Source organism: Dipodomys spectabilis, unplaced genomic scaffold (assembly GCF_019054845.1).
Source record: "Dipodomys spectabilis isolate Male_0828 unplaced genomic scaffold, ASM1905484v1 ptg000306l, whole genome shotgun sequence".
Lineage (NCBI taxonomy): Eukaryota > Metazoa > Chordata > Mammalia > Rodentia > Heteromyidae > Dipodomys > Dipodomys spectabilis.
The window spans coordinates 593,683-611,053 of NW_024870983.1; the positions used below are offsets into that span (position 1 = coordinate 593,683).

A 17,371-nucleotide genomic window follows, 5' to 3' on the forward strand; every position below is an offset into this window, starting at 1 on the left:
TCAACAGCATGGCATCTCATGCCATTTGGAGGAGGAAAGCAAGCACGCTCACTGCATTTTCTGAGGTCCATCCTGGGAAGGTGTGGAAGATTCCACCCTCCTCTTGGGCAAATCTCAGCCCAGTTTCTGCATCAGGAGAGGTGACTGCCTCCAAGTGTGCCAGTTACCATGTGACGCAGATACTAGTCAGAGACTTAGCCTCTTGTGGTGCTGAGATTAATGGCATGATTCAACATGATCCACTAGATTGTTAGGATTGGGACTTCCTAAATTTTTGGTTAGGCTTTGTTCAAATTGTGATCTATTTATTTCTGATTGCTAACCATGATTAAACATGTGAGCCAGCACATCAAACCATTTAAAGTCCTTTATCACACATGGAAGACATGAAGTTTCTTTTCCCAAGTGACATACAAGTTGACAGACAGCAAAAGTAAATCCTTAATTCTGGTCTAGATGTGTTTTTAATGTGAAACAAAATTACTTAGCAAAATATCTGACTACTGTGATTATACTTTCAAATTTACCTTATATTTCAATATCAAATCACCTATATTAGCCAATGATTAACTCAAATTACCTGTAATCATTTATTTCTGTCATATCTTCTAAAGGTAGGCAGAACAAGAAAGACTAGACTTGTTAGGGGCAGGGTCTCCTGTGGAGTAGGTGGGACTTTAGGATGGAGGCTGGCAGGTGGACAGGTTTTCAGTGGAAAAACGTGGCGTCACTGTGGAGGAGGCTGTTTGGGGCAGAGCTTGGAGGAAGAAGATCAAGGTTACAAAGGAGGAGGTTACTTAGAGGAGGGGTTCTGGTGGAACATTGTGAGCCCTAGTGGGCATGTAGGGTGGTGATTCACATAAGGCAGGGAAGAGAAAGGAGCCTGACAGAAGTTGGGGTTTCTGATGCAGTAATGTGGAACTATTAGGGAGAGGTTTTTTGGGGTCTGGTTTTGAGAGGATAAGGCGATGCTAGAAAAACGTGGGCTAGAAAGTGACGGGGTTCCTCGTGGAGAATGGCAGGCCTTTGGAAAGTGTGTTAGGGTGGAGGTGGGGTTTCTGGCAGAGCAGGATGTAGTTGCAATATATGGAGGAGTTTTTCAGAACCAGGGCTTTGTGACAGCAGGGATAGGATACAGTGGACTAGACTGGTTAGGACGGGGTTTCTGGTATAGCCAGTCACCACTTCGAAAAGAGGAGTAAGTTTGGGTGGGAATTAAGTGTTGCAAGGCAGGACAAGGACTTTGGACAGGGTTTCCAGTAGTGCAAGGCAACCTTCACCAAGGGACTATTGAGGGACAGTGATTTACAGTTGAGCCTGTGAGTCTTCCAGAGGGAAGCCAACTGGTGCAGTGGTTTCCAGTGGAGCAATGTGGGTGTTGAGAGATGGGATAGTATGGTGGGGGTTTTCTAGTGGGGTTTTTCTGGAGCAGGGCAGGGCTTGGATCCATGGGCCTGTTGGAGGAAGGGCTATGAAAAGGAGTGGAAGGTCTACAAAGGTGTAGGATATTATGGGCAGGATATCTGGTGTAGTACCATGTGTATCTGAGGGAGGACCCAATAGAGGGGGGTTTATCTGGGGAGCAATGCAGGGCATTGAAAAGGTAGATATGGGAGGTGGAGAGGCTTGTGGTGAAGCAAGGCTGGCATTCCAGGCAGGAGATGGGCTGTGTGACAAGCTTCTGACCAACCAAGGTGGGTCTTCAAGGGCAGTTATAGGGAAGTGGACGTGTTTGGTATAGCATGATGGGCTTTGTGGGAAAGATTATGTTTAGGGCTAGATTTAAGAGGTTAGGCCACTTAAAAGTAGACTAGTTATGGGCGGAGTTTCTGATGAAACAAGGTAGGGCTTGAGGAAGAAGTCTGCTTGGGGGTGGGGAATGAAAGGAAAGGGAGGAGCTTGGAGGTACTACGATATGGGGGCAATGGGAATGTGAGGGACTAGCGTAGTTAGGGATGAGTTATATGGTGGATGAAGTGAGAATTAGAGGGAAGAGCCAATGTAGGTGTGGTTGTTGGTGCAGCAAGGAGGGACATAGAAGGAGGCGATATAGATGTGGCCTGGTTTCTGGTGGTGCAGAGCAGGGATTCCAGGAAGGGGTGGAGTAGAGGAATGCTTTCCCTGTAGCAGAGGAGGACTTTCAGGAAGGTCACAGTCAGGACTTTGAAAGTTTATAGCAGGACTACCAGGGGGTAGGTTACTTAAGGTTGTGCTTTTTAAGAAGGAGAAATGTGTTTCCAGTGGATTCAGTCAAGTTTTATAGGAAGTAGGGATAGGAAAGTGGCAAGACTTATTGAAGAGTGGAGCTACAAAAAGTAAACCGTTACTGTTAATAGAACACAATTTTCTGTAAGTTTTGAATTATATTACTTTTATGTATGCGAGAGATACTGGAGAAAGTAACCAAGTAATAATTCCTTCCTAGTGAAATTTTTCTTTATTCCAATTGAGTGAAAATAAAACCACAGGTCACATTAGGCTGAGAGACACAAAGTGGACTAAGACACATAAAGCATTGGAATTGATTCCCTAGCACAACCTTTAAGGACCACAAATAAAATTTTAAAATGTCTCACTTAGTCACAATGGACACTCTATTGTCTTAAAATTGTGAATGAATAGAACCTTTACTCTGACCATTTTAGAAATCATAAAAATAAGTGGCAATGTTTTAACTTTATATAACTTTGGAAAGTATACTAAAAATAATTAGGAAAATCTAAAATTGTACACAGAATGTTTGTTCTCCAGCAACAATTTTAATCTAAAAGAATTTAAAACCAGAAAATTGCCAAATAGTGAGTTTGCAGCATTGTTTCCTTTTAGTTCTCAAAATGGTGACTTAAGCAATGTGTCTTTATCATTGGATGCATCGATGTTAAACATATCTAAGAATGTGAAGCACTACTATACAAACCCTGAAGAAACTCAGAAGGATCTGTGAAATGATGTTGCAATAAAATTGATGACTAATTACAGTAGGAATTGATCTTCACTAGGCCCAAAAATATTTTCCAGAAAAGGCTACATTGAAAAAAAAAAAAAACAATGAAAAGAAAGCAGGGAGGCAGACTTTGAAGTAAACATTATCCAATGAACAACATCTATGGAGCCATGATTGCAATCTTCTTTTACCTAAGTTACAGTTACTGACCCATGTTCTTCCCTAATGCCAAATAACAATACCATGACAATGCAGTAATCATTTTCAAGGCATTAGACTTTACAGAAAGAATTCAATGAATGTATTGCTAGAAAATAAAGATAGATGTCTGAGATAAAGATGGAAGAAAATATCCAGAATTTCTGTCCCTTCGAGGTGAAGAGGGGTACAAGCCAAAGCACAAGGAGAACGGATGGAAGTACAGTAGTGCACACCAGCAGTTCCCAAGGTGCAATGTTGAATGTAACAGGGGAGAAAATCAACATGACCATCAAAGGACTTAGCACTTGAGAGTAGAGGGAATTACATGAAAATACATGGAGAATTACAAAGGATGCCCTTGCATATTTGGCAGAGGTGTGCATGGCATAGAATTCTAAAATATGTGGAGATATTATAAGAAACTACTTGTACTCAAATGGTGCAATGATCAGTAATAAACATGATTACAGGACATTGAATAATCATAAAGGTCTTGCTTCAGTAGTAGATAAATTCTGTTTTGAAACACCTAACATACTATAAAACCAAGAGAAGAAGTTTCAAATTATATATAAGTGACTTGACTGCAACAAGAGAGTTCAAAAAATAAAATCACATAATGTGGATGCAAAAGGTTAACATTATAAAGGTAATCTTTAAACAATTCATATTTTATGTGACTAGTACTGATTATAAATTATTTTTTTTCCTTACATATTTTGGATTCACAAAACAACAAACAACAAAACAAAACAAAACAAATGACCCTTGACAATAGAGCTGGATGCCAGTATCTCTATCTTACTAGGCTGAGATTGGAAGCTCATGGTTCACACACATGGCTGGAGTAGCAATCCATGAGGCATTTATGTTCAATTGTTCAATCAAAGACAGAATGAAACATTGGTTCAAATAGTACAGACTCAGTCAGTCATGAGTGAAAAAAAAAACTAGCAAGAATTTGAGGCTCCAAGGCAAGTTTCATTACTGCACACACACGCGCGCGCACACACACACACACACAAACCCACACACACAAATGGAATCAGAGAGGAAGAGGGAGAGAAAAAAGGGATTGTTAATAGTTTAAAAAGTGAACCTTTCTGATGGAGGCATAGAATTCCATTGTGTATATATACCACATTTTCTTGATCCATTCATCTACTGAGGGACATCATGGTTGGTTCCATATCTTAGCTCTGGTAAATAATGCTGCAATAAACATAGTCGTGCTGGTAGCTTTTTTGCGGCCTTGTTTGTGATCATTTGGGTAAATGCCCAAAAGTGGGATTGCTGGGTCATAGGGGAGCTCTATGTGGAGTTTTTTGAACCTCCATACTGCTTTCCAAAATGGTTGAACAAATTTACACTCCCACCAACAATGCAGTAAGGTTCCATTCTGTCCACATCCCCTCAAGCATCTGTTGTTGTTAGAGTTCTTGATTATAGCCATTTGATACAGGTGGATCCATTGCAACAATGAGATGTACAAGTCGTTATGTGGAAAAACAAACATTACCACGTGGGGGGAGGAGGAGGACATGGTGGGGGACGGGGGACTGATGGGAAGGGATGGGAAGGGGAAACCAAGAGGGAGGCTACAATGCTTGATAAGAAATGTAATCATTATCTTGCCCATGTAATTTTAACCCCTCAATACAGTATTTTCACAATGAAAAAAATAAAAGTGAACCTATCTGCCAGGACTATCCTAAGCATACATTAATTAATGAAAATGAGGGAAACCATGGATCCTATGTTACTTTGAGTCTGGCTTCCTTCACATAATGTGATTTTTCCAAGTCTTTCCATTTTGTTAAGAAAGAGGCTCTGTCATTCTTTCTGATAGAAGCATGAAATTCCATTGTGTATATATACCACATTTTCTGGATCCACTCACCTATTGAGGGGCATCTGGATTGGCTCCATATTTTAGCTATGATAATAATGCTGCAAAAACATAGTTGTGCTGGTAGTTTTAGTGTATGTGTATGACAAAGATATGACAATAAGTATATATCTAAAGGTGGAGGCATGAATATGTTAAAAACAGGAATGAGAAAAGGATGTCCACTCTCTCTACTACTCTTCAATATAGTAGTGTACTTTCTAGCAAGAGCAATAGGCAAGAGAAAACCATAAAGGGGATGCAAATAGGGAAGAAATAAAACTATCCCTTTTCACAAATGAAATGATCCTGTATGTAAAGGACCCTATAGCTTCCTTCCTCAAGTTAGTAAAGGTGATGCTAACTTTCAGCAATGTAGGAGGGTATAAAAAACCACAAGAATCAGTAGATTTTCTGTGTTACCAACAATGGGACTGATAGATTAAACCATAATATTCTGCAATTGTGGCCAGCCTGGAGCACATTTTCCCAAGAATATTCTGTAGTGTAAAAGAGGAACAACTATCAAAATAAAGGTGAAAATACTTGTCTGCTACAGACTGATTCATGTTGCTTATATCGGTTGTTGTTTTCATTACTTCAAACACATGGATAATTTATATTAGGATTACAAAAATTGCAAAGGATTAATGGAATCACCATTCAGTTTACTTTCATATATCCAATATAATACACTTAACCCCTTACGGAAAATTAAGTCCAACTGTATAAACAATGTCAGGAATATAAAATAAGCCTCAGTAAGTATTATCTGGCACAAATACACCATCATCTACTCAGAAATTCAGTCTCTCTATAAATATTTATTTGGTACAAAATAATAAAAATTTAATTAATGAATATGACTTTTAAGTGTCATCTGAAATACTCCTCGTGTATATAATTTATATAATTGTATTGATGTCACCTAGACAGGAATTTAACATGCGTGTAGAAATCAAATTTCCACAATTTAAGCTAGATGAGAGGAGTCATATCTTCGTGTACTGTGTGGTGTGAATTTTACCACAATGCTGCACCCTTCAACCTAATACCAAATTCATGTGCAATAATTTCCTATTTGATGTTGAGTGCTAAGTGTAGAATACAATTTGAATTACCACATCAATTTACATAAATGAAACAATAATGACGTATTGTTTAAATTTTAATGCTTCTCAATTTTACAATTCCTGAAATATATCATTAAAATTAGTTTCACATTTTTCTTTTCTATAGCTACTAAAATTATACATTAAACATTCAATATTAAGAAATCAATAATAAGTAACCTATTATTATAATGATATACTATTAAACTGTGATTTGAAGTATATTTCTAACAAATTGTGATGTAAAAAACATTTAATAGAATTATGGGTAATATTTTTTAAACTCACCAGCTTGTTATTTGTTTCCTAGTTGTGTCATTTTTTATTGTTCCAAGTCATCTCTCCATGTTCATTGATTTTTATATATTTTTTGGGGGGGCGTCTGGCCGTGGGGCCTGAACTCTGGGCCTGGGCACTTTCCCTCAGCTCTTCAGCTCAAGGCTAGCGCTCTACCACTTGAGCCACAACACCACTTCCACCTTTTTTCTTTTTGTTTATGTGGTGCTGAGGAATTGAACCCAGGGTCTCAGGCATGCAAGGCAAGTGCTCTACTACTGAGCCACCTTCCCAGCCCTCCACCTTAATTGTTTAGTTTTCTATTTTATCTCTATTGGTTTGCTGATTGTGCATTTTCCCCTTTTTAGTGACTGACATGAGGATGAAAATCTGTATGATAGCTTATTACTTCCTATGTTACTGTAAAATTCCTGTTGTCTACAGCTGTTCTACTCTTCATTGTATAATACAGTATTTCCCCCACTTCCATCTCCTGTATTTCTGCTCTCATGTATGTTATTTTATTATTTAAATTTTATTGTCAAGGTAATGTACAAAGGGGTTATAGTTACATAAGTAAGGTAGTGAATTCCTTTTTTTCTAACTTGTTACCCCTTCCTTCATTTTTCTCCCTCTTCCCTCCCAAACCCCCCAAGAGTACTTCCAATATATTGTCTTGTGATTATCACTTTTGCATAGGTTTCCCCTTTGTCCTTTGTCTCTCCATTTTTTTCACTTTCACTTCCCTAGTTGAGACCAACATATTTACAAAACTCAGGGTATCAAAATCAAATATAGTGATAAGTCGGGAAAACACAAAAGGTTAAAAAGAAATCACATAGTAGGTTAAGAACAACAACAACAAATAACATGTCTTGGAGTTCATTTCGCTTGGAATCACCTTATATGGTCATATGTACTTAACAATTGAGCTATTCTGGTCATCTACTAAGATTATCCTTGATGTACACAATAATCCTCCCCTATTACCCAGTAATCCCACTTCTGGGTATTTATCACAGTGACCCCAAACAAGGCACAATTATGTTTATCACAGTATTATTTACCATAGCTAAGATATGGAATCAACCCAGATGCACCTCAGTAGATGAATTGATCACGAAAATGTAACACACACACACACACACACACACACACACACACACACACATACACACCTATATACACATGGAATACTATGCTTCCATCAGAAAGAATAATACCACCTCTTTGTCAGGAAATGGAAGATATTGGAAAAAATCACATTAACTGAAGTAAGCCAGACTTAAAGAAACATATGTCCAATGGGTTCCCTTATTTGTAATAATTAGTTTATATCAAAGATAATCTCATGTATTTTAATTTGACATTGTGTTCTATGTTGAGCATACAACATTATTGCTATCTTATTTGTTATTATTTCTACAAACCAGCAGGTATATTTAAAGAATTATGTTAATCTCAACCATTACTGAAGGAGAACAACTAAAAGAGCAACCCCTACAAGGAAGAACAACTCCTACTTAATTAGCTTCATTTCTATGTAAAGCCAGTGTTGTCCGCTGCATCCTCATATTGTACATTACAACTCTATACTTGGTCATCCTGTATATCTACTATCATCTATATTGTGACATAAATGCCCCAGAAATTCCAGTTTGCTTTACTTTTTGAAAAATTTCTCTGTTGTTTTAGGTTGGTGTGTGTGTGTGTGTGTGTGTGTGTGTGTGTGTGTGTGTGTGTGTGTGTGTGCGTTTGGACAAAGATCAGAAGACAACATTTTTCTTTATTTAGAATACATCTTTCAGGTCATTGTAAGTTGTGGCTAACGGGAGAAGTCTCTTGCTAGTTTAGGGATGAAACAAAAATATATTTGTGCATGCACCACAGTTGCTTTATTAGTCTGTAGTTGAACACATAACTTTGATTTATATCTTGCTTGTTGTGGATAATGTGAATAACAATGAACTATAGATGTATTTACTAGTTACCCAGAGAGAAATAATCATATGATTGGTGGGTCAGATGATATTTCAACTCTGTATTTCTTTAGAAAACTCCATACTACTTTCTAGAATGAGAATAATAACCGGTATTTTAACCACGAGTGTAGAAAATTTCCTTTTCTCCACACTATCACCAACATAATTACGTTTTGAGTTTTTTGAAAAGGCAGGTTTTTATTATGTGCAGTACCCAGACTGGCCTTAGGCTCAAATCCTCTTACTCCAACCTTCCAAATGCTTGGAATTACAAGCCTTTACCACCACACCAAGTTCCTTTGATTTTTTTGATGAGTTATAATAGTTATGAAGTAGTATCATAATAATTTTGAATTGCATTTCTCTAATGACTTCTGTTCACAAAGCATTAATCCAGCATAGAAGTGGTATTAAACACAACTTTGTAAACCCACTGGTGATTTTCAGGGCATTTTGCAAAATATGGCTATTCAGAACTTTTGTCGATTTTTAATCAAGTTCCCTGTTAATCTCATCTTTAATCTCTATATACAAAATCAATAATTAATTCAATATAGTAGAAAGGAAAAAAATTGAGCAACTCCTCACAATTTTCAATTTTCAATAACATGATATTGCTTAAATCATTTTCTGTTTACGCTTGAGACTATATAACTCAATTTATTTAGACGTTTTACAAGGCTCTCTGTATTTTATTTATTTTATGCTGATTGCTCTTTCCAAATCCTGCACGTCTAATTCTCCTTGGTTTCTTGCAGTCTCATGTAGTTCAGGTTTCAAACTGAAGAATAAATTGAAGGAAGCAACCCAAAAATAGAGTTCCTCTCATCTGATGATTCCTCTACAAGAATGAGGAAAGAGTTCATCCTGCTAAGGACTTTTGTATGATAGGATATCAAAAGGAGAATTCATTCTTCTATGTCTTCCCTGCCTTTGCAATTTACCTTAAATGATGTAAAACTCAATATACTGCTCAGTTACTTTTACGTTTTATGAGTTTTGCACATTATCATATGGACTTCACCCCAGTCTACAGCATTCCTTCATTATTCTGTCACTGATAGTTTTACACTATCAAGACATAAGATAACCAGTTTGATTTACAGCATGAGAAGTTATCCAGCTGGTTTCCTTGGAAGCACAGCATAGTCAATAAATAACATTACTTCTGGTTGCTCACTACATGTAATGATTCCTGTGATATATATCACATTCTGTTTAATATTAAAAAAAACTACTGGGTAAACTGAAAGCTCATTCATAGAAGTTTATGTTAAGTATTTCACAAGTTTTATGTCTCTTAGGTCTTAAAAAATTTGCTGTAATGCTAATGTTATTACCATTTTAGTGTTGAGAAAAATTGTAATTCAAGGCACTAAGTGCATTGCCCAAAGACATATAGTGAGGAAGGAAATGAGTCAAAGTTTCCAAAACCCTTTCAGCAATACAAAAATGTAGGTAAAATCTCTCCATTCTCTTATACTCTCAATTCAATATTCATATTGTCCAATAAATAATAGCATAAAAAATATTGCCCACGGTAATTGTTTTCTATCACATTTTGTCTTCAACACAGACTGAGTTGGTGACTTTGGGTTATCATGCACAGTGCTGAGATTATAAATTGAGGTCCAAAGAGAGCCAAATTTTTCTGTCCCACAGTTCCAGTATTCTTTTTAAAAAGTACTAAAACTTTTAAATACCATTACTTACTGTCTTTTAAGTATCCCAAAACGTAAACAATTCACATATAGTCACTCCAAAATGCTTTAAAAGTAGGAAATAATAAAACAGGCCCTCCTGAACTAAAGTTTCTTCTACATTTAAAATTATTCCTAAAGCCTTGTACTGGTTTGTCATACCTGTAATCTTGTCTACCCGGCATATCTACAAAGGAGCATGGGATCTGTGAATAGGAGTTGGAAGCCAATTAAGGCAAAAAAAAATCAAAGTATTATTTTTCAAAAATTTAAATGAACTAGCAAAGGTCCAGGAATGGAGATGTAGCTCATATAATAGCTCACAAAGCTAGAGAGGAAAGGCCTTGCAAATCCTTGAAGCTCTGAGTTCAAACTCTGGGCATGCCAACATGCACGCACGCACACACATGCACACGCACACACGCGCACACACACGCACACACATACACTTATTCAAAATATCTTCAGGTCAGTATTTTGCATTAATTTCTTGTTTAATAATATTATATGGTTAAAATAATGGAAATAAACGCTTCCATCATTTTTAAACCTTTTTTATTGTAAAAATACTGTACAGAGGGTTTACAGTTACATGAGCAAAGTAATGAGTATATTTCCTATCTAACATTGTTACCTCCCCCTTTGTTTTTCCCCAACTACCTCTCCCTTACACCTCCACAAGTACACACTTCACCCCACCCCCCACCCTGCCTAAATTGTAAAGTTAGTATTTCAACATAGTGTCTTGGGCAACTCATTGTTATAATGGGTCAAACAGTATCTCTATTTGAGCATTTTGGTTTTTCCCTTTCCCTCTCCAAATTAGAGAAGTGTATATAAAAGATGCAGGTGCATCAACACCAAATACAGTGAAAACAGGGGTTATACCGTGTGGGACGACCAAATTAAAAAAAAATCTCATCGTACATTATAAGTGCATTAGAAACAACAGCAAGAAAGGAAAAACACACACTTGTGTCCCTAGCTTGGGTTCATTTAGTTTAACATCACCTTATCTAGTCATATGCACATAGCTTTGGACCATTTCTGCTTTTCCCAGACATATATAACTTCTTGCAAATAAGGGATACCATGGGACCTATGTTTCTTTGGACTTGGCCTATTTCAGTTAATATAAATTTTTCCAAGTCTTTCCATTTTCTAACCAATTGGGCAATGTCATTATTTCTGATGGATGATAGAATTCCATCACACACACACACACACACACACACACACACACACACACACACACACACACACACACACACACACAATGTTTTCTTGATCCATTAATCTATTGTGGGGCATCGGGGTTGGTTCCATATCTAAGCTATGGTAAATAATGTTGCAATAAACATAGTTGTGCTGGTAGTTTTAGAATGGCCTTGTTAGTGATCATTTGGGTGAATGCACAAAAGTGGGATTGCTGGGTCATAGAGGTGCTCTATGTGTAACCCTTTGAGGAACATCTATACTGCTTTCTAAGTGCGTGAACAAGTTTACACTCCCACCAAGAATATAGTAGGGTTCCCTTCTGGTCACATGCCCTCCAGCATCTGGTGTTGTGGAACGCTTCATGAATTTGGGTGTCATCCTTGCGCAGGGGCCATGCTAATCTTCTCTGTATTGTTCCACTTTTAGTGTATGTGCTGCCGAATTGAGCACAGAACATTTTTTATATATAAAGTGGATTGATTTTTTTAAACTAGATAATTCAACAAAAACAAGTTCAAAAGAATTGTGAAATTTTAGAACCAGATATTTGTTACATAAGCACACATTTAAGAATAAAGTCAAGATTGATATGACAAAAACAAAATGAGTCCAGATGTTTGTTGTTCAAGAGATGTGTAGGAGGAGGAATTCAATTATTCTATACAGGGCACCTCTCATAATGAACACTGCAGCAAGTGTTAAGGTGTGTTAAAAGTTTTAATGTTTTAAATATGTTTAATTTTGGGAACCTGCTTATATATGCCAAAATTAAGACTGTCAGGTCATAAAACTTTTCCATAAAGTATTTAAGATTTATGGTAGCTGACATATATTACTAAGTATGTACATTTCAGAGTTTATACAAAATTTATTAATGAGAAGTTGCAAAGTCTTTGCGTAAAGAAACAGAGCAAAGAGATAAGACTTTAACTACACAATTTCTGTTGAAACTTTAGGGCTTCTTTTCTTTATATGTTAGCAAGGAACAAATGATTATATAAGCCATGTATCAGTGATGAGTGAGACATAAAAAGTTATCTTACAGTGTAAATTTAAAGGGTACTCATAGCTTATAAAATTCTTGTTGAACATCATAATCTTAGCCAGTTTTAAATGTACAGGAATATGAGCAAATTGTAAAATCTAATATGTAGTATACTTCAAATATTGGAAATACTGGTATTTGGTTTTTATTTTATTAATCATTAATATTTAATTATTGGTTTTCTTTATTTTTTGCATTGTTTTCTTTTTTGCAATATAATACAACTTTTTTAAGTCGTCATTACGAGGTATTTTGAAAATGTTACTGGGATGACCATTTTTTATAGGTGCATGTGAATTCACAGCGATCAAAATTAAGAACAAAATATTGATTAAAAATTTTCTCAATTAGAGTCTGAATCAGGAGTGTTGATAAATGTCCACACATAAAATCTTAGCCTTAAGCTGAAGCAGTGGTTTTACAGAGTTGAGGCCACAAAAGTGAGAGACTGTGTTTTGTTTAGTTTTTTGGTTTGGTTTTTGTTGGTTGTGGGGCTTGAACTCTGGGTCCTGGGTGCCGTCCCTCAGCTCAAGTCGAGTGCTACCACTTGAGCCACAGCATCACATCTGTCTTTTTCTCCTTATATGGTGCTGAGGAATCAAACCAAGGGCCACATGCATGCAAGGTAAGCACTCTAACACTGAGCCACCTTCCAAGAACCGGAGAGACTGTTCTTTTAAAAATCATCTGAACAACATTTACTTTCTGCTTTGGGTTATATAATGAAATACATGAATATCTTTTTATGTTTTTGTGAATTGTCATACTTCTAAATTTATACTAACTTCAGCCACTTCATCCTTTTCAAAGTCATGAAATATCTCTGAGAGTTTGCTTCTGTGAAGACTGTTTTTGCATTTATAATTTCTTCTGAGTAATCTTTAATTTTTATCAAAATTAATTTATATTTTTATATTGATGGATTATCAGACATCAAATACCTTCAAATGTACATGGAGAGTCTAAAGATAGCAGTACGAAGGTTCTCATACAGCTCTTGTTTATCTGTTATGCACGTCCAGTATTATGATATTTCTCTCTCTCTTTCTCTCTCTCTCATTTTCTCTCTTTCTCTTTCATGCTCCATGTCTGCTATTTAGAATTTCTGCTGGTCTACTATTGTCCTTCAGGATCCACTGCTTTTGTGGGAACATGATAGGGACCATCAGTTACCCTTGCACTCTTTAAAAGTTATAAGAGTAACGTGATATTATTCTTTGCCATTCTAAATGGCAAAACAACAGATCTAGGAATTCCTTTTCACTTTTATTTCTATTATAATTTTATCTCATAGGCATCCATTTGTGACCTAAAGTTCTTTTTCTTTTACAAAGAATGTTTTTCTTTTATTATCAGTCAGTAACCAAAACAAAGCTATCCTAGGGAAAGTAGGCTGAAGTTGTTCACAGGGATGAAAAACAAGGTAATGGGGGAAATGAGCACAGATCCTCAGAGCAGTTTATCATGTACACTTTGTGAGAATGGCAATGTGCTGGGAACTCTAGATTAAATGACTGAACAGCTGATATATATACACATATATTTATATATTTATATTTATTTATATTTGCATATATGTGTGTATATGCCCTTATATATGTACACATGTATGTTACTATACACACAAATATACACATACATATACACATGTATACATGCACACATGGAGAAAGACACATAGATACAGCCAACACAATTTTCACTAATTGTTGAATATGCCTTAGATGGAATGCTTGGAACCGAATATGTTGAAGATGTCTTTGTCTCTAAGAGTTTTTTTTCCACTCATCTTATCTCCTAAAATTGGTAGTTTTTGCCAGAATCGACTTGCAACATGCCGTACAAGTGATAACAAATCACTCAGAAATCTCAGTAAGTAAAGGTCTTATGGTGTCTCCTTGCTCCCCATGGAATTCTTGCTCTTGTAGACAGTCTCAAAAACCAAAGCAGAAGAATATCCTGGTAAAAAAATAAGGTTATAAGGCTTTAAATGGCATCCTTCCTTGAGCATTTTTACAAAAGCTACCATCAATTCCTTGAGAGCTTGTTTGGAGGTTCTAGCAGGGGAGCTCAGCTACCCGTATATCCTTGACCTAAGACCGATCCTCCTCTATTGGGGATGGTCGTCCTCCTCGACCGAGTGCACAGTTTCGGGAGGGACACACATGTAGCGGTGAGGGAGGAAGGGGACACCCACCTAGCCAGCCAGAGCAGCCGAATCAACCCTGGCGATCAATGGGGTGACAGATGTCGCAGCAGATCACCCTCACATCCAACTACCATCAATTCCTAAGCAGATGAATGAGGCCTCAGAAGACTGGACCTCAGGTCAACACTTAACCAACCCATGTGAAAAGTCTAAAGTTAGAAATGCTGACTGAGGTCTTCCATTTCCTGGCCAAGAAATTAAAAAAAAGAAAGTTTTTTAATGTATTAAAAATTGAAAATAATTTGTAACCTGTCAGAAATGTGTACAATACAATTATACCAACTGACAAAAGAAGATGTGCATTTCACTTATGTGCTTTTGGACTTGGTGAGTGACTATAGGTGTGTCTACACAAGTAGAATATGCATAAATCAAGCCAGCATTTCTTCATTTAAGATACAAGGAAAGGATACAGGTTGACCCACTGTAGCAATGGGATGTACAAGACAATATCAGACGGGGGTAAAGTGGGGAGTTGAGGAGGTGTGCAGGGAAGGGATGGTAGGGGAAAATCAAAGGAGGGGGTAACAATGCTCAATAAAAAACGTACTCATTACCTTACTTATGTAACTGTAACCCCTCTGTATATGATATTTACAAAAAATATATTTAAAAATACGAAGAAAACTTCTTCTATACTTACATGAAGTATTTGTCACCCAATATCAGTAAGGTACTGGTTTTAGGACCACAGGCATATTAAAATTTTGGATGCTCAAATTCTCTACATAAACACAGTATATTATTTACATTAGAATCTGCCCACAACCTAGTGCAGTATGATTGCTATTAAAAATTTTACTACATTTTATATTTGTAGTGGAAAAGTATATGCACTATCAACAGATACAAATTTTTCAGATAATTTTTGTCTGCATATTGTGGATGGAATTGGAAGAGCAATTATGAAAAACCCAAATTTCATCACCATGAGCTGTCTGTAAAATGTAACAAGGATCTAATACAGCATCATTGAATGGTGTAGATCTTCAAGAAGAAGTACTTGAGTTGAGACATTATCAGAAAGTGTAAGCACGCAAGGACTTTTTAGAAATGCAGCTGTTAGATTTCTCATAGAGAGCTTTCATAACACTTTGTGAAACACAAGTCAGAACCTCACTGAAGTGTAGAGAGATTTCCCTCACCTTTCTGTCAAGCTCAGTCATTATCAATCAATTTATAGCTAATCTTGTATAATCCTCTAATAAGAAAACGTTTATGGAATGTTATATGCAGAAAAGCTGGTAAGGATAACTTTTTCCAATTAGGACTGAAGGATTGACCTGCCCTCCCCACCACGCTATTGTCCCAGGCCCATACAGACTCCAGGCAAAATCCCAGGTACATGTGACCTCCTTGGAAGTGCAGGGAAATCCACGTAAGCCCATTGTGGGCCAAACTGAAAGTTCCCCACCTTCCTTGACTTAGGGGCTTTTCATTAACTTCTACCTCCTTGTTCAGACCTCCTATAAAAACCCAGATCCTATCCCAGCTCCCTCACACAACCTCCCAATGCACTGGAAGGATGGTGCCCTCATTGTGCCTCAATAAACAGTCCTCACCTGTTGATGATGTAGTTCAGCCTATTCCTTTTCCATTCTCTTCCATTTTCCTAACATATGGTTCTGACACCCTGGAGGACTGGGTGCCCTCTGCCCAGGGGCCACACCCCTCCTTGCCACCCCTCATGGAGGCTTTCTGCTACCTTCCTCCTCCTTCCAAGGCCTTTCTCCACTGGGAGGACAGAGCCCTCAGAGCTTACTTTGGGCTAAACAGCCACATGAAAGACCTCTTGATCTTTTCCTTTGTAAAGAGTGCAAGCAGTGGACAGCAACCCTGCTGTGGCTTGAGGTATTATTGGGCCCCTGCATAAACCCAGAAAAGATCTCTCCCCCTATTCTTTCTCTTTTACTCTGTTCCTGGACTCTTATCTCCAGGCTGGAGGGTCTTTGCCTTTTGGTCAACTTCACTCACCATGTAAAAGCCTCAGTACAAGATTACCAGCCAAGTCTGTGGTGGAGGTGCAACGAAACGGACCCCAGGAATCCAGGATTCCCTTCCTTCCTTCCTTCCTGTCTGTGGGAATCCAGGAGACTCCAGGAGTGTCTCTTTTCCTGACACCATGACCCCCTGTAATTAGGACCTTTGGGGATGCTCTATCCTAATTACTTGGATATGTCCATCTGCCTTCCCAAAACACCAGGGATGCCTGGAACAACGGGACAGACTCAGTAGTCCTACCAAATTTTCCAAATTGTCTCCCAGAGACACCCCATTGGTCTGACTATGGTCTAATCTTAAGAAACTGGGCTGACTGATTTACAGTAAAAAAATAATCTGACGTGTTTTTCTTCCAAAATCTGGTCTCATTATCATGGCCAGCACTGGCCTAAATTCGGAACCTTAGGTTTTCCTCTTAGTGATTTAAACAATTCTCCAACAAAACGGTGGGGAGTCCCAGGTCCCCTATACATAAGCCCTCCTCTACCTCTGCTCCAGAAAACCCCCCACTCTGCTTATTCTGTTCTGTTCACCAAGTCCTTCTCTGACCTCCACTCCAGAGTTCCCCCTACCCGCTCTCCAGCCTTGCTCACCAAGCCCTTCTCTGCCATGATTCTCCTATCTCCTCTAAAAAGTAACTCCTCATCTTGTAGCAGCTCAATCTGTCTCTCACCCCTTTTCTCTCCCCCTCTCCCTTTCTCTCTCACTCTCTCTTTTCTTTGATGACCTCTGGCACCAAAGATCCTTTTCTCTTTCCTTGCCCTTCTAACTGCACTCTTGCTATTTGCAGTTGGT

At 37.6% G+C, this 17,371-nt stretch overlaps 1 non-coding gene across 1 annotated transcript; it reads right to left on the reverse strand.

Annotated features, from left to right (window-relative positions):
* Positions 1–11,664: 11,664 nt before the first annotated feature.
* LOC122127646 lies at positions 11,665–11,771 on the reverse strand. Its single transcript, XR_006151235.1, has one exon. It is a non-coding gene; the product is annotated as a U6 spliceosomal RNA (small nuclear RNA).
* Between the last annotated feature and the right edge of the window lie 5,600 nt (positions 11,772–17,371).